General features: G+C 44.1%; 1 long non-coding RNA gene across 1 annotated transcript in view; it reads right to left on the reverse strand.

Moving 5' to 3' along the window:
- The window catches only part of LOC309612682, a 399,141-nt gene that overhangs the window by 12,566 nt on the left and 371,318 nt on the right, over positions 1-15,257 (reverse strand). The window contains exon 5 of the long non-coding RNA XR_014235335.1: positions 7,090-7,208. This is a non-coding gene — a long non-coding RNA (uncharacterized lncRNA). The remainder of the gene's footprint in view (positions 1-7,089; positions 7,209-15,257) is intronic.

Here is a 15,257-nt window from a genome sequence, read left to right on the forward strand (position 1 = left end):
CAGATGCAGATGGACGCCCTGCAGTTTTGGGGCATGCTTAAGTGGGACTTGATTACATGTGAGTGAAACCCAGTGTGAACTGGCCGAAGCAAAGGAAAGAAATGACTGGCCCGTGTGATCCAAAGAACAACTGGGATAAGCAGGATAGAAATGGGGCTCAGAATTCTCTAGAACACAGAATGGGTTTTCCTCGGTCTTCTTTGCATTTTTGATTTTATAGTCCCTGCTGCCTGGCTTTCTACCCATGGTTGGAACACAGAGGCCAAGAGTTGCCTGAATGTTGAAGCTTTTGTTATTATTGAGGTAAAAGCATAACACATCAAGGTTCTTACTGACAAGACCCCACTTCGTTTAGGTATAAAAGGCAGCCTGAGAATCACCACAAGGGCTTGCAGAGTCCAGACTGGGGGCTCTGAGGTCAGAAGCACAGTCGACAGAACATTCTGGAACTGCTCCTGCCACGGGGAGAGCTGTAACGACACACTGCAGAGCACTCCTCCACTGTGGGCTGAGGACGCCAATCCTGGGCCCCATTCAGCTGCCTCTGAAGGCTGGACACCCTTTCCCACCCTCCCACGGAACAAATTCTGCAAAGAGCCTCCTTCCTCATGTCATCGCTGCTAAATTGTTCCCAGACCATTGCATCTGGTTAATCCCTGCGCCCCAGTCGCAAGGAAGCCTGGAAAAAAGTGATACTGGCTTGGGAGGCAAGGCTCGAGAGCTTGGAAACTTCTCAACATGAGAAGGGTGTGCAAAAGAGGCTCGGGCACCCCAAGAACACATGTCTACTCTAGGGATTCATCCAGACAGTGTGCTGGGCTCAGCACAATCAGAATACAGGTCAAGGTCAAGCAGTTTCCGGTCCCCTTAGCTCAGCAATGCCTGTCCAACACCATGGTCACTTTGAGCAGACTAGGATCCAGTGCCCTTTCTCCCTTCCCACTGGCCCCAGGGATTCCATACACTTCTGCTTCCTTTCCAAGGCTACCACCACCCACTCCATTGAGGCAAACTGCACAGAGGAAGGTGGTACCCTTCCCAACAGGCTCTTATCTACCATGGATGCACACACCCCATTCATTTGTTTAAAATGAGATGAAATTCACATAACAGAAAACTAACGCTTTTAAAGTGTACAATTCATCGATGTGAGATGCATTCATGATGTCGTGCAGCCATCACCACTATCTAGCTACAGAGCATTTTCATCACCCCCAAAGGAGACTCAGATCCATGAAGCAGTCACTCCTCACTCCCTCCCTCTCCCAGCCTCTGGCAACCCTACTAATCAACTTTCTGTCCCTATGGATTTACCTATTCCGGACATTTCATAGAAAATGAATCATACAGTGGTTGACCTTCTGTGTCTGGCTTCTTTCACTTAGCATAACATTTCCAAGGTTCATCGGCATTGGGGGCAGCTATTTTTATTTTAACAGATTATGTTTGTTGGCTAGGGCTGCTGTCACAAAGTACTACAGACTGGGGGGCTTGAACAACAGAGATGTATTGCCTCACAGTCTGGATGCTGTAAGTCTGAGACCAAGGTGTTGGCAGGGTTGGTTCCTCCCGAGGGCTGTGAGAAAAGGATCTGCTCCAGGCCTCTCTCCTTGGTTTGTAAATGGCCGTCTTCTCCCTGTGTCTTCACATCACCTTCCCTCTGTTCGTGTCTGTCTGTGTGTCCAAATTTCCCCTTTTTATAAGGACCCCAGTCATATTGGATTAGGTCCCATCCTAATGACCTCACTTTAACTTGGTTACCTCTTTAAAGACTCTGTCTCCAATACAGTCCCATTCTGAGGTACTGGGCCTTAGGACTCCAACATATGAACTTGGGGAGGTCACAACTCAACCCATAACATATATTTTTTCACTCCAAATTAGACAAAATAAACAAGGACTCTCCAAATATCATCAGCACAGAGAAGTCTGATAGACCGTCATCCTCTATTGGCTTGAACTTAAGTTTGGTGGCTTTCAGAAGGCCAAGGCTTTCCCTATTCCCCGGTGTCCTTGAGGTCGGCCACCTGGTCCCCTTCTTATAGTTCCTTTTCAGATCACAACAGGCCTCCTTCTCCATGAAATGCTCACTCCCAGGAATTTCTTGATGAGACTCTTCTGGCTCTTGTGTGCCACTCCCTTGCACACAAATACAAATACCTCTATACATCAAGGGCCTTCAGGCACCTGCTAGGCCAGGACGCCCATTGTAGCCCTCTTCAGCCCTGGGACCCTTGCCTATGCCCCAGCCTTTGAGCTTCTCCCCCCTCTTGGTTTTTTTCTTCCAATCCTCTGGGACTTGATTTCCCACCAGTGCAAGATTTAAACACATCAATCAACCAGTCCTTGCTGCAGTGTGGGTCTTCCAAGAGAACTTGAGGTCTTTCCCCAAATAACATGTTCCCAAGGAACAAGATAATGGCAGGGATCCTGAGACCTGCAGGGAGAGACAGCATGAAGCCACGGCAGCCAGGATTCCCCTATGCTGGGATGATGTGATTTGTACATCTCTTTCTTTTCTCTTTCCTTCTGCAAGCACTTGGAGTCAGACTCACTGAATGAGAAGGAACCACAGCCCAGTGGAAGAGACCAGAGACCCCTTGTCCCCTGTATGGTGTAACTGGATGTGTGCTGAGTGACCAGCCATATTCAACTACTCCCCAGGCACAGTCTACTCATTTGCCAAATAAGGCTAATTCCACCCATCTTTCTTATCTCACAAGGCCTTTAGGATAATAAATAAGTCACTCAAAACATAAAAGACAATGAGAAAATGAAGAGTTTTTTTCCTACTGTTTATTCATCTAGCACTGCCAGAAATGTCCAATAGAGCTTCGTGCAGGGCTGGAGCCCCAGGGAATGTTCTCTGAGCTTGCCTAGCCTTTTCTAACCTCATCCAAACAATTTTTCTTGCTTCCCTGAAAGAAAATCCAACGCTTCATTTAGTGAATTAACCTCAGATGTTGGAAATGATTTCTTCATAGCTATAGGGAGGCTGTCCAGGTTATGTCAAAGTACTGTTCAGCCGGGGAGGCCAAAAGCCAATCTGTTGGAAAACCAATCTGGATTTATCTGAAAAAGAGATTTATCCTTCATAGAGCAAGGAGCAAAGCAAGGGATTGGTGAGAGCTCACAGATCAATTCTCTTTTAACCTTTGAACTGTGAGTCTGTGTTACATGGTTCCAAGTTCAGAGGGGCCAAGGCCTCTTCTAAGCAAAACAATAATCGTCTCATATCTGGTAAAACAGATGAAGGGGAAAAAATATGTTAACCAGCACGGTAACGAGCAATTGCCTGCCTTTGCAAGACCAAGCCCTGTTTCCACACAGTTCCATTTGCTACATTAACTTTAGCCTCCAAGTAAGATTTTTACTCAGACGTGAAATAATTGTTCCTCTAACATCATGTGACAACAGGGAAATGCCCGGTATTGATACTGACACATTCTAATCCGTTCTCATGTGTAAAGTGGGTGATTTTCCTAAATGATGTGCAAATCTTAAAGGTGCCATCCCTCCCCCATCTGAAGCCAGATTTAATCTACATTACAAATTAGTGCTCTGATGCTAGAGAAATAATCTATGCTTCCCTGTATGGAGGAGCCCTGTGCATTTCTAATTCTATTTATTACACTGACTAAGTGAAAGGAGGAAGGTGCTTGCGGGGAGAGGATTGGAGAGAAAGAGAACTGTTCTGGCTACTCCAACCGTTCCTTATAACTTCCTCCTGAGACCTTTCCATCTGGTTAGACTAGAAAGTATCCGACTTGCTCTTTTCGAATCGTGCTCTGCCAGCTGACAGCACTTTGGTGATCTCATCTGCAGTCTTGTCAAGCTTTGGGGATGTTGCTCGTCCAAGCCAGGACATTCAAACCTATTTACTAAAAGCTAATAGTTTCAAGATGTCTTATGGTGTGCAAGGGTGTTTCCTATACTGCCCCTTCTCTCAGCCTCCGGCCAGCCAAGTGATATGGACAAGGATTCCAAGGCTGAGAGGGCACGAGAATCTCTGAAGGGTCTGTTCCAACAGCTTCCCAGGCCCTAATCTCAGATGTTCTGATGCAGCAGGTGTGGGGTCGGACCTGAGGATGTGCGTGTGCGACGAGTGCCCAGGTGTTGCTGCTGCTGCTGCCTGAGGCCCACAGCATGAGGCCTGCTGATAAGGATTATTATCTCCATTTTACGTAGGAGGAGATGGAAGCACAGGATCTCGGAGGGTGAGGACTCTGCCCTAAGCCTCTTAAGCCAAACCCCCTGCTGCCTCCCTGTTACTCACTCAGCACCTGAGTTTTCAGTCCAAAATCCACCCTTCTAGAGGGAGGATGCAGAAATCAAATGGGGCCACAGGATCTGCCCCTCTCCATCCATCTTCACCACCCCCGTCAGAGCAGACAGGGGCCTTGCCCACCTGCCCATATTTGACCCTTCGTCTGTCCCAATTATGATCAGAAAACGCTTACTGCATTTTCCTCAGCTTTTTTGGCAGCCCCCGATACGTGCGGCTTCCACGTTCATGACATAACATTCCTGCAAATTCATCCCGGGCCACGAGCCCCCATTTCCCTTGTCCAGACGTGCTGATTTACACCTGAACTCAGCAGACAGTGTCCCTATGAATTTCCCCTTCCTTCACCTTTGGGGCCTTGAAAAATTGTGCATCCAGTACTTGGATGCCTTGTGCAAATCCTTCAACTTGCAGGAATGGTACCCATTATTATTCTGAGCCTTTTGATACCCAGGAGGACCTGCACAGCATCTCTCACTGTAGAGACCCCTCCCCATCTTGGTTACCACAAACTCTATACTGTGTCCTCATTAATTCTCAGGACCTCAGTCAATTCTGCTTCACCAACCAAGTTTACTCTGCCAATTGGAGTTAAGCCCGGAGTAGCAGTTTCCTCTTGCTGCCTGTTCTACCCTCTGGGAGCTAATATTGGCAGACTAGTCACAGATATGTCAGATACCTTGGATTTCATCTGACGGGACGTCCCAGTTGATGTCAGCATGGGTCTGGCCATTTTTTCTATCACTCCTGCATTTTGACTCTGGGCCAGTTGGGGGATTCCTAACACTCATGCAGGCCCTCCCCTGGGCCAAAGGCTTCTGCTCTCCTCTCCCAAATGCCTTCCAGATGCTTCCATGCACCAGTAAGAGAAAATTCAACCAGAGAGAGGTTCCCTGGGCACACAAAGCTACTCCACCTTGTTCCAAAGTAGAGCTATTGGCTTTGCATTCACGCCCCCAATATACACACCCCTACACACCCCCCACACACTCACCACCTCTTCAGTCTAAGTAGCCCCACTGGTATCTGTCATATATATTGGGCTTCTATGTAAAATTTTGTTGGAAGAAAAGAGTTAGTACAATCCCATCATTTTATTTCATAGGTATAGAAAGTGGCGGCTCAGAAATTGTTTACACAAAATTACAATGATAACCAGTGTCACAGCCGGGGATATTCAGCTGCCCTCTCTGCTTTCCTCCTCTTCCTCATTCTTATTCTCCTTTTTGGACTCCTTTTACCATACTATATTGCTTCACATATTGCTTTTTCATAAAGCAGTTATTATTAATTAGATGTAAAATAGCTATTAAAAAAGTTACTTGGTGAAATTAAAAAAAAATTAATTCTATAAAATTCAATATAATAGATATTCCCCTGGAAGGTTCTGGGCTGTAGAGTTTTTCCCTGGTGAGTTTTATAAAACACCACCACTTGATTCTCATAAGCCATTTTCCTTTGTCTATATAACAGAATCTGCTCCACAATGGTCAGGAGGAAAAGCTCTGGTTATTTTTTTTTTGCGTAATTAAGCTAAACTTTGAAGATCCTTGGCAAGATTGCTTAGATACAGATATCAGCTCTTAATGGGCCTCTTCTTTTCCATAGGGTTATATCAGAGTCATGGGTGGTGTCAGGTGAGAGAGGAGATCAAGCCATCCATACATTCTGGGAAGTGCTCTTATTGGTCTAAGTCCATTGTGATTGCTTCCAAGACACTCCTGGTCCAAGTCCACAGGATATTGCCCTGGCCAGAGGCAGGACCTCCAAGACTCACAAAGCACATGCCCACCTGCCAGCCTTCGTATGTCCTTCTTTTGGGCTCTCATGACCTTGGTGTTTGGCATCAGTCCCCAAGCATCCCTGTGCCACCCTCTCACAATCCTTCCCATCTTGAGTTGACATGTGGGAGCACCACCTCTACATCCTCCACTGGCCTCAGAAATCACTGTGCCCCCAAGTTCAGATGCCCACCCCCCACTCTTTAGACTCTATTTTTGTGGCAATCCAGCTGTTTTCTTCTATAAACCAAAAAATGAAAGACTTTAATCCCTGCTGTAGGCCCAGAACATCAAGTCACAAAGCTCAACTTGTCCCCTTAAGAGGGAAAAGTGGGGGAGCCCTCTCCTTCTTCAGTGGTGAGACCACAAAGAAATGAGACAGAGCTGCTATCTCCCTTTGTGTACCAGGCTCCAGGGCTTCTGCCTGAAGACCCCAGTCATGTTCCAGCCAGCCCCTTGATGACATCCATGCAGGAAAAAAGGGATATCAGGTCATCTAATGTTCAGCATCTCTAGGCTATGGTTGGGGGTATGCACGTCATGTGCTAGACCCTGAGACAGAGGTCCTACTGCAGCCCACTGCCCCTTCCCAGTGTTCCACCTGGGGGCAGCCTTTTCCCCTTCTCCCAACCCAGGGCAGCTATCTGTGGGGTACATAAAGGGGGTGATGAAGAACTATTCTCACCTGTTCCACCCACACCAGGGTCCTTTGCCCTGAGCACAACCCTGCAGTGTTCCAGGACTGCAGGCGATTCCAATTCCCTTCTTAGGTTTTTGTTACAGAGTCATTATTATTAGTCTCTTGTATTATACAACTTTTCATCAATTCTTGCTCTTTTCTCCAACCAGACCCACAGTTCCTTAAGGAGGGAATATGACTTATTCTCCTTTCGTCCCTCTCCATGTTCTACATCTGGCACATGTGGAAGATAAGTAGCAGATATGCAATAATATTTTTATTTTCATTATATTTATCTGAAAAAAATCCAAGTTTGTGCCCATGAAAGAGCTAACTGTTCTTACCTTCTAGAACAATGGCCATCTATCCATGGGTTGCACCACATATTACACATCCTGAATTTTTTTCTCTCTTTTTTCCTCACCATCCCAATGCTTTAGTTCTTTCCTTTGCTTAACTGCTCCTGAAAGAAACAGAATGAATGTCGTATGTTCTCCCAGAAAGGGGCCTCACAATGCAACTCACCAGGGGTGTGGGGAGGGGACTTTGCAGCAAAAGCTGCAGGCCACGGGGAGTTATTGTTGAATGGGCTCAGCGCTTTGGTTTTACAAGATGAAAAGATGTCTGAAGATGGATGGTGGTGATGGTTACACAACAAGTTGAAGGTCCTTAATACCACCAAACTGTACACTGAAAATAGTTAACATAATAAGTTTTTTTTTTAACATAATAAGTTTTATGTTATGTATATTTCACCACAATTAAACAAATCAATTAATAAATTAATAAAGCTGCAGGCCTGCTATGGGAAGAATTCTGCTATGGGAAGAACAACCCATCCCAGCCCCCAGACGTGGTGGCTGGGAGCAAGAGACGCTCAATTGTGACACATTTTAATAAAGTATGCTAAATTACATGCTGGTGGCATTAATAGCAATCAGGCTCGTAGAACATGGGATCTAATGGCTCATAAATGAGATGCAAGTTCGTTTTTACAGGCCCACTATAATAAACTAATTATTTTGGAACTCTCCAATTATGCATGTTTCAAAAAGCTGAATTGCATTAAAAACATGTTATGGCTTTATAGATTTTGTCTGTAGGGAGAGGAGGAGATACATCTGCTCCACAAGTGCCCAGGGAGAGAGAGACACAGAGAGAGAGAGAGAGTCACAGGCAATAGATAAAGAATAAGCCAGCTGCCAAATGACAAATGTGGTGAAGGAAGACAAAGAGCTGTCAGTTTCCTCATCAATTACAGCCGGTCGCTAACCCGCGAGACAGCAAATTGCACAGCCATCAGAGATGGCTCTGTTAGAATTATGGAGTTGGAGATCGCCACTGATTTATTCAGTGCCTGGGGTACAGAAGGGTGTCTGTTGCTTTGGGATTAAGATTTCCCTGCTCAGAGCCATCTGCAAGCTCAGGGGTAGCCCATCCGTGTCAGAAACACCCTGACTCTGATTCTCGGGAGGGGAGCGGGCGTCCGGCAGGCCTGCCAAACACCCCAGAGGCTGCTGACACGTCCCCTAAGGCCCAGGTGAAGCTGCAAGGAGCCTGCCAGGAGGGGGTTGATGTGCCACACACACTCTCAGATCCTTAAAGGGAGGGCCTCTATCGGTAGAAGGGCCCACACACTCATCTGGTTAACTGCATGGCCAGGTAGGTTTAAATCCCGTGGGACAATCTCACACATTGCCTAACCATCAGAGTGGGGGGGTGGTGTTGTTTAAATTTGATTGTTTTTGTCTGTACAAAATTATATGCTCACTGCCGAATAATGGCTATCACCGCTTCACAATCATAAAATGAATAAGGTTGATCTCATTGCTTTTATTTTTCCAGTGAATAACTGAGTCTCTTCATGTCTTACTAGCAGGAGGTCTCATTTTCCTCTTGAAGTTTCTCCTCTCCCTGAATTGGCCCAAAATCCTGGGGGCTTACATGGTCCAACATGAGGCGATCTGACTTCTATCCTTCCCTCAAGAGGGACTGATACGCAAGTCTCTGCCTCAACTACTACTTTCCTTGCATTCATCCCCAGCTGGGGCTGAAAGCACCCTGCCAGGTACCTGATCTCAGGGAAAGTCACATCCCCACCACCTGCCTCAAACTTGCCAACCAACCATCAGAGTTTCACCAGGAAGAAGGCCCTTTCTTCTCAGGGTGGACCTCAGTCAAAGGCGCTGAACGTGCGTGACCAAGATCGCAGACCCCATACCTCTCTTTTCCGCACCATGGCTCTCAGGGTTCCTGAGGTCCCCAGGTGCTGGGTACAGATGGGTCCTACAACCCCAGAACCATTGTCTATCTTTGGTCCCTAGGAATTCAGCACTGGTGGCCCCAGAGCTCACCCTTCTCAACCATCAAAACCAGTGTTGGGTTCAAATCTCTTTCTCCAGTGTGTTTCCCTCAACTTCTCAAGAGGAAGCCCCCTTTCAGTCAATGGGGATCTTTGTAAAGCAAAATCCCCAAGTGAAGCCAAGGGGCCCACAGTCTCTTTGGAGAACCACGGAGTTCAAGTGATTTGCTGGCATCACACTCTAGAGGAGAAGCCACGAATTCCATGTCTGTTAGAGCACACCTGCCCCACCCACAGGTAACCAACATTCTGCTAAACACCCTCCTTTTCTTTTTTTTTTAATTTAAATACAGTTGACTTACAATATTATATTAGTTTCAGGTGCACAACATATCTGATATTTTTATAGATTACACTACATATAAAATTATTTTAAAATATTGGCTATATTCCCCATGGTGTACATTAATCCTTCTATCTGATTTATTTTACACATAGTAGTTGTGCCTCTTTTTTTTTTTAAGGGAACGCTATTTATTTATTTATTTTTGGCTGTGTTGGGTCTTCGTTTCTGTGCGAGGGCTTTCTCTAGTTGCGGCGAGCGGGGGCCACTCTTCATCGCGGTGCGCGGGCCTCTCACTGTCGTGGCCTCTCTTGTTGCGGAGCACAAGCTCCAGACACGCAGGCTCAGTAGTTGTGGCTCACGGGCCTAGTTGCTCTGCAGCATGTGGGATCTTCCCAGACCAGGGCTCGAACCCGTGTCCCCCGCGTTGGCAGGCAGACTCTCAACCACTGCACCACCAGGGAAGCCCCAGTACTTGTGTCTCTTAATCGCCTTCCCCTATCTTGCTCCTCTTCTCACCCTTCTCCCCACTGGTAACCATGAGTTTGTTCTCTGTACCTGTGAGTCTGCTTCTGTTTTATTACATTCATTCATTTTATTTTTTAGATCCCACTCCTATATAGTTTGTATCCTGCTTTTTCTTTTACTTTGTATTATATCTTGAGCATATCTATTATCATTAAATATTCTTCAATATGAGTTTTACTCAAAATAAACTATTGTACAGATGTGTCTTAATTTAATTGTCCACTTGCCTGTTGTTGGACATTAAAACTGCTTTCTGGGAGGGACTTCCCTGGCGGTCCAGTGGTTAAGACTCCGCGCTTCCACTGCAGGGTTCGATCCCTGGTCGGGGAACTAGGATCCCGCGTGCCGCGTGGCACGGCCCCAAAAAAATAAAAAGTTTTTTTAAAAACTGCTTTTTTTTTGGGAGAATATAGATATTATCAATATTCTTATATATGAATCTTTGCCTGCATCTTTGATTATTTCCTTTGCACAAGTTCCTAGACGTGCAGTTACTCTCAAATAATATGGACATTTTAGACTCTCAGTAAATATTCTCAAAATACTGTCTAAAAACCATTTATTTACAAGAGCATGATATTACTTATTTCTCTACATCTGTGCTAGCTTTGGATATTATCATTAAAAAATAAGTTTGGTAATTTAATAGGCTAAAACGACCTCATTTTAATTCATATAATACTTCAACCATTATTAACAAGACGGGGAACTCTTACATATATTTTCTAACCAAATATATTCCCTCTTTTGTAAATTTCCAGTTCTTGTACTTGTCCATTTACCTAATGATATCCTAGTGCTTTCTTATCAGTACGTGTGAATATGTACATAGAAGCTCCCTGACCCACCCCAACTGCCAATGAATGAATAAACAGGCAGTTTAGAAACAAGGTTGATGGATTCTATCCCCCTCTGCAGGGTGGCACCTAGGGCTCGAAGCCTTTGATCTCTGTATCTCTAGCAGCAAGCCCAATAAATGTTAAATGAATGAATTTATTATAAGTAATAATAACGAATAGCCTTTTGATGCCACGTTCGCGGCAAGTATTTTTCAGTTTATTTGCCTTCAATATTTTCACATACATAGACATAGAATCTTTTTGATCCTCTCCTTCATGGCTTCCTGCACTGCTTCTAAACCACAGAGGTCTTCCCCAGCCAAGGGTGTGTGAAATATTCAATTCTATTTTCTGCTCATCTTCCCACTGTCTGCTGTTTTACATTTAATTTTATTTCTCATGTTCTTAATGGAAGCCAAGCCACTGGACCGGACCCTCCAAAGGCTCTTTTGAACCAGATGCAGAGGTAAACAGTCCCCTTCATCAGGGAGGGCACCTGAGGAGGTGGCTTACTGCGCTGCATGTTTTCCTGCATCTGCTGCCAGCTGGCCTTCGAGGGAGAATAATTTTTAACAGCAGGCTGAGCTCCCTCTGCCAGGAAGGATGTTATAAACACCAGTCCTCTCCGCTCAGTATGGGGCTTCGTTCTAAATCAGTTCATTTTCTTCCCTCCATCTGAGAAGCAGGCCAAACAGGGGCTTTATTTACAAAAGTTAAACATTCCTTTAATTGGATTGCTGGCATTTAAGCCCGGAGCCCTCTCCCCTGCCTCTTGGTCCCTCTCCTTCATACCTGGACTAGTGCCAGAGAGAAATACCAAGGGAAGACTTCCTTTAATGAAGAAGACATGAGAGGGGTCCTTTTGGAGATTTATGTTACAGCTTGGAACCACCACAAACTAATGAATTGAATCACAGAATCCCCAGCCACTTGATCGTTGAGCAAAGGAAATTCGAGAACTCTCTAGACGGGGGAGAAACAGGGTTTGGAACACACATGGCATGTGCTCCGCGAAGCACGTTTCATATCTGAGAACAAGGTTATTTCCAAATGCACATTCCTCGCCTGACCATCTGAAGGCAGTCCTAAGGTCATATGCTGACATAGAGAACCCTGACGAGAAACAGAGAACCAATCTCCAATCCAAGCTTGTCTAGCTTGTAACAACATGCATGTCACACCCTCCTCAGGCTTCAGATTCCTCACTTACAAGTGATTCCTAAGTTCCCTCCCATCTCTGACACTCTCTGTCCCTCCATCTTTCTATCTCAATAATGCTGCTAGTGTACACAGAGGACCAATGATGATACGGGCAAAGGATAAATCCAGATACATTTACATCCTTTCCTCTATAAGAACACGATGTCAATTCAAAAGGTCAAAAGCCTAAATGCCTTGGATCCATGTGACATCTAAGAAGTAAAACTCTCGCAAATTGGATTCAGCCATTAAGTCCTGAAGATGGAAAAAGAGGAACCAAGCATGAAGGAATTTCCCTCAAAGGAAAATTAAAACAAAAACAACAACCACAGAAGGAATACATGCTCATTAAGCATTGGTTTAGGTCAAATGTGTACATATACATAATACTGTCCGCATTCTACAGATGTAGAAACTCATGCTGAGAGAAACCACAGTCCCCCGACCCTTCCCCATGGGCTGTGGGCTTCATGAGGGTTGGATCTCTTTTGCTGTTGTTGCTGTTTCAGTTTTTGCATTTGTTTGTTTGTTTTTGGTATATTCTCAAGACTTAGCACATTGTAGGCACTCAATAAATATTTCTTGAATAAATTAATTTAAATTAGCAAAAGAGATCCCTTCCTCCAGGTAACAGCTAAGCATGGCCTCAATTTCACCTCCCACTCACTCCCTCAGCCAGATGCCCTTATGGAGGATACAACCTACACACCTGTATATGGCAGCCCTAGGTAAGAGTGTTGCAAATGCATATTACTGATGGCCCATAATTTCTGCCAGGAAGGCATCAACAACAGGGCTCAAAGCACCTTCCCAACTCACAGGGGTCATCTGGTTGTGTTACCATAGGCTTGGATGCAGATGACGGGCATCCCTCTGTTATCCTCTCTTAAAGACCAATTCTGATGTCCTGGACCATTCAGATCATTAATGACTCTCATCTTCAAGCTTATGGATAATATTAGCATGTAGCTAATACCTAGATATTACTTGGCATTACAATTTATAGAAAATAAAAGGAGAATAATAAACCTTTCAATTGGTCTCTGTCTCTTGCTACCCTAGAATTTACCATTTCTATTTTTTTAACTTTTTATTTTATATTGGAGTATAGCCAATTAACAATGTTGTAATAGTTTCAGGTGCACAGCAAAGTGACTCAGCCATACACATACCTGTATCCATTCTCCACCAAACTCCCCTCCCATCCAGGCTGCCACATAACATTGAGCAGAGTTCCCTGTGCTATACAGTAGGTCTTTGTTGGTTATCCATTTTAAATACAGCAGTGTGGCAACCTAAGTGTCCATCAACAGATGAATGCATAAAGAAGATGTGGCACATATATACAATGGAATATTACTCAGCCATAAAAAGGAACAAAACTGAGTTATTTGTAGTGAGGTGGATGGACCTAGAGACTGTCATACAGAGTGAAGTAAGTCAGAAAGAGAAAAACAAATATCGTATGCTAACACATATATATGGAATCTAAAAAAAAAAAAGAAAGAAAGAAAATCATCAGAAGAACCTAGGGGCAAGGCGGGAATAAATATGCAGACCTGCTAGAGAATGGACTTGAGGATACGAGGAGGGGGAAGGGTAAGCTGGGACGAAGTGAGAGAGTGGCATGGACATATATACACTACCAAATGTAAAATAGATAGCTAATGGGAAGCAGCCGCATAGCACAGGGAGATCAGCTCGGTGCTTTGTGACCACCTAGAGGGGTGGGATGGGAAGGTGGGAGGGAGAAGCAAGAGGGAGGAGATATGGGGACATATGTGTATGTATAACTGATTCACTTTGTTATAAAGCAGAAACTGACACACCATTGTAAAGCAATTATACTGTAATAAAGATGTTTAAAAAAGACAAAAAATATAAATAAATAAATAAATAAATAAATAAAGCAGTGTGTACATGTCAATCCCAAACTCCCTAACTATCCCTTCCCCCCACCCTTCCCCCCGGTAACATAAATTAATTTCTATTTTCAAAAAAATTTCAGCCCAGAATTCAGTTCAAAGAGGAGAGACAGCCCATCATTTGGTAGATGCTAATATTTACAACAGATATCTCAACCCACAAAAATAGAGTGTTTTGTCCTATTTTATGGGGCAAAAATCTGTCTTTAATTTGATCCAAACCACAGCAAAGCTTACAAAGTCCTACCTCTAGGCATAAAAGGAGTAAGGTGGGCTTTTTTAATAGCTGCTGAAAGAACACATAATTCAAAGCTTTTCCTGCGTTTGATTACAGTGATCTAAAGGAAAGATGATATTAGTAGAATTATAATCAACAAATCATTTGCAGAAGATAAAGTGGCTGGTTGGCAATGAATCAAGTGCCTATATATTATGTGGCAAACCTAACCACAGATTAACCAAACTGAAGATCTATGTAACTACTCTATCATTTGTTTGTTTCCTACTTTTGAGCTTTCCTTCCTAAACAGCATGGTTGAACAATCCATTTTTGGTGAATTTTTGGTGTAGCTGATCCAGTACTTTCAACTATTGCCTCATCCTTGAAATTTACATCAGTTTTTCTCCAATTGTTATTGATCTTATTATTATCAGTAAAGTAATTAACTGCCTTTGGTAAGGGACTTTTAAATTTCCTCCTTTGCCCAATGTTTTAGGGGTTCATCTCGTGACTCCATTGTTTTGGGGTGGGACAGCTGGCTGGATTGAAGGGCTTTGACTCATCACTACACCTGAATGGTGAGGACAACTTTGGTTACAAAAAGAAGTGTTTAGCATCTGTAGTCTATGATGTTCAATGTGTCCAGGAAGGAAAATTCTTCAAAAGCATTGAGAAATGAGTTTGAACCAAAATGATGAAATGAGCAGAGAAGTAGAAAAATCTCCTTTCAAAATGGAAATCCTAAATGTAAGAAATAAATCAAGACAGAATGGTTGAAGATGTTGTGGTGGGGAAAGTAGAGTGTGAATCAGGAACTTGATTCACACTTGATTCATACTTCTATCCCACTACCTCATGTAACCCTTTAAGTGGTCATCTTCAGATCTCCCCAGGTGAGTGGTCCTACACTCACATGACGGGAAAAGTGAATGAAAAGAATCCACATGTTGGGACTTCCCTGGAGGTCCAGTGGTTAAGACTTCACCTTCCAACGCAGGGGGTGTGGGTTCGATCCTTGGTCGGGGAGCTAAGATCCCACATGCCTCCTGGCCAAAAAACCAAAACATAAAATAGAAGCAATATTGTAACAAATTCAATAAAGACTTTGAAAATGGTCCACATCAAAAAAACTTAAAAAAAAAAAAAAAACAGAAT

This window comes from Balaenoptera borealis, assembly GCF_965194805.1.
Source record: "Balaenoptera borealis genome assembly, chromosome: 16".
Taxonomy (NCBI): Eukaryota; Metazoa; Chordata; class Mammalia; order Artiodactyla; family Balaenopteridae; genus Balaenoptera; species Balaenoptera borealis.